The sequence below is a fragment of the Nannobrachium achirus genome (genome assembly GCF_963921795.1).
Source record: "Nannobrachium achirus genome assembly, chromosome: 2".
In the NCBI taxonomy this organism is placed as follows: Eukaryota; Metazoa; Chordata; class Actinopteri; order Myctophiformes; family Myctophidae; genus Nannobrachium; species Nannobrachium achirus.
The window spans coordinates 9132395-9136261 of record NC_137811.1 but is presented as its reverse complement, the minus strand read 5'-3'; positions in this window follow the sequence as shown (position 1 = coordinate 9136261).

The following is a 3867-nucleotide window of genomic DNA, read 5'->3' as shown; positions in this document are numbered from 1 at the left end:
GCAAGGCCACTGAAATAGATAAATGATGGAATTTACAATCTGATCCATGCTCCGCCCTGCAGCAATCATAGTCACTGGATTTCACTCCATGAAATTCCTGCCCTGTGACCTACTGTATCTTAATTTTCGGGGCGTGACATGACACCTTTAATAGATGATAGTTCCACCTTCTGGTAGACTTGATCAATTCACTTCATGTGGATTTATGTTTATCTAGTTACCTTTACACACATACTCTGTTAGGGAGGCACAGCTGTTCTACTGTATGCTTCATATAATGGACAGTGTGATTTACTATCAAAACCTCCACAAAGTGTAAGTAGTGTAAGTAGTGTAAGTAGTGTCAGTCCCTCTGTCTGTCACACCTCACACGTCACACTCTTGCCCTGCTCATATCTCCGCAACCGTTGCCCCGATCCATGCCAAATTTTGCACACACGTTCCTTGCCTGCCAAACTACAACCTCCAAGGACCCCCGGAGCTCCAGGGACCCCCAGGTCCCTGGGGGACCCCCAGATGTAAAAAATGACCAAATGTGCAAAAATGACCAAATGACCACGCCAACGGGGCTGCTCACGGGGAATTCCCGGGGACCACCGACTCCTGCTGCTCCAGAACGGATGCAAAAGTGGTGGCGCCCCCAGTGGAGGACCCCCTCCACTGCAGCTCACATAAAATGCCGTAACTCCTACAGATTTTGCCCTAAAATCACGAAAATCACTACACAGCATGTCTACTCTCATGTCATCAACATGGATCAGGAAGATTTAGGAAAAACACATTTTTGCCCTATTTGTGGAGATAAGCGACCTACGGTCGCTTATCTCCCGATTAGGGAGTCTTACTGGTAGTTAATAGACCTATCATGTTCATAGACTGACACTCTGCAGACTCTCACTCATGTGTATGAATGACAACATTAAATCCCATTCATACACAGCCAGTTTGAACTGTGTTTATTTGCTCACCCTTCTTTTCCTTGCCCATATATTTGAGTTCAAGACATGAATATGTTGCATCACTGGACTCAGCTGCAGGCTCATCTGAAAGAATGAATCACATAATCCATACAGTACACCAGTAAAATCATCTCCACCTAATTAATCTATACTGTACTTCTGCAGAATCTATTAGCTCTCTCTTTTAAAATCCACAATACATAAGAATAAGTATCATGAAGTGCATTATTGCGACCGTAGGTCGCACTTACTATCAAACCCTGCACAAACTGTGAGTGAGTCCGTCAGTCCGTCAGTCTGTCTGTCACACCTCACACGTCACACTTTTTCCCTGCTTATATCTCCGCAACCGTTGCCCCGATCCATGCCAAATTTTGCACACACGTTCCTTGGCTGCCAAACTACAACCTCCAAGGACCCCCGGAGCTCCAGGGACCCCCAGGTCCCTGGGGGACCCCCAGATGTAAAAAATGACCAAATGCGCAAACATGACCAAATGACCACCCCAACGGGGCTGCTCACGGGGAATTCCCGGGGACCACCGACTCCTGGTGCTCCAGAACGGATGCAAAAGTGGTGGCGCCCCCAGTGGAGGACCCCCTACACTGCAGCTCACATAAAATGCTGTAACTCCGGCTAGGAGCGACCGGGACAGCCGGGGCCGGTACCTATTCGTCCGCCTTGCCGGCGCGGAGACCCCACCCCTCATTTCTCACATGGCCCTCTTCTAGCGCCACCATGAGGCCGATTCTTGCAAAACACATTTTTGGACACTGCTCCTACAATTTTCGCCCTAAAATCACGCAAATCGGTACACAGTATGTCTACGCTCATCCCATCAACATGAATCTGTCCCATATAGCGCCACCTCCAGGCCGATTTTTAAAAACACATTTTTGGACACTGCTCCTACAGATTTTGCCCTAAAATCACGAAAATCACTACACAGTATGTCTACACTCATGTCATCAACATGGATCAGGAAGATTTTGGCAAAACACATTTTTGCCCTATTTGTGGAGATAAGTGACCTACGGTCGCTTATCTCCCGATTAGGGAGCCTTACTGGTGCTACTGTAACATTTCCAGGAGCTTGAAAGCCTTTGCTTGTTTCATAGATTATGACTGTTAGGATGACTATGCTTCATGTGATGAACAGTGTGATAATAGAACTACATTATGAAGTCCATAGACTGACACTCTGCAGACTCTCACCCACAATGCATTGTGTTATTTCCTCATGTGTATGAGTGACAACATTACACACACATGAACCCATTCATACACAGACAGTGTGAGCTGTGTGTGTGTGTGTGTGCGTGTGTGTGTGTGTTTGCTCACCCTTCTTTTGCTTGTCCATATATTTGAGTTCAATCTGTGAATATGTTGCATCACTGGACTCAGCTGCAGGTTCATCTGAAAGACATGCAGAACCATAGACGACCACAAATTACTGATTCACATCAATATCCACCTAATTCATCTCTATAATTCTGTAAAATTCTATCAGCACCCTCCTTGAACATCCACATTTATGTGGCCTAATGTAGCCTATTATCACCATAAAGTACAGTATGATGTATGCTAGTGTAGCATTTTTTTACATTTTCTTTTAGAGAGTAATATTACATATTTTCAAATGGCTCGAGTTGTGTGATTGATTGATTGATTGATTGATTGATTGATTGATTGATTGATTGATTGAAGTACCATTCTCAAAGCAGATATATGAAAATATAGGGATAATGTGATTGTGATTGTTGTGATTGGTTGAAAGGCTGACCATGCTGAAGTGGGGTGTGTCCATCATCTGGACTTGCTCTCTGGTTGGTCCTCTGGTCTGCTGCTGGGTTCTGATTGGTTCCCTGGGACTTGGTGGATCTATTTCAAGATAAATATTTAGGAGGCTCGCTCAGCACATCACGTGCACTAATGTCTAATGCAGATGCTTAAAGGAGTAGTTCACCCCCAAATGACTTTTTTTCTATTGATTAGTTATGCCATGGAGAGTAGAGTTCAATAATATTTTTTGTTTTTTGTCACATTCCTAAGACAAACATTTGATTTGAGTAAATTTACCCCCATTGATTCCGGATGGTGACCCGTTTCGAAACGGGTCACCATCCGGAATGAATGGGGGTAAATTTATTGTTATCACATTTTTGTCTTAGGAATACGACAAAAACCAAAAAATATTATTGAACTCTACTCTCCTAACTAATCAATAGAAGAAAAGTCATTTTGGGGGTGAACTACTCCTTTAAGATGACAAGTGCACAGAGCCTTCACAACACGTTTAGAATAAAACATTATTATTATTATTATTTACATACATAGACCTGTATAATAAAAGTCATATGCTGCACATTTTAAAACAGCTCAAGTCTAAGTCTTAAGCATTTAACACATTCATCCAAGTCCAGTGCTTTTGCTTGCTGAAAATTGTTAATTTGCCATTGCTGAAGTGATATTTTAACCAGACAGTTATTTTAAACAGACGGTTATTTTAACCAGACAGTTATTTTAACCAGACAGTTATTTTAACCAGACAGTTATTTTAACCAGGAGGATGAAACACATTCAGAGGAACTCTATCCTTCCCTGCTGAACAGATACCCTGAACAACCTGTAGGAGGCGCTAGTGGAAGCACAGATGACACAAAGCAGGAGAGTCATCAGCAGACAGTGGAAACAGAGCTGTACATACCTGACACAACATGGACCTGGAATAAAAAGAGTAAAACATGTTAAATAGTGTTTTACACTGTAAGACAGTCCTCTGCTGTTCAGTGGCACCACCTACTGTTGGACGACCCTTTCTCTCTACATGATTAATATATTTTTTCTTCCTAATCTCTATTTAAGTGTTTCTCACCTTTAGATGTTTTGTATCGCCACAGCAGGATCA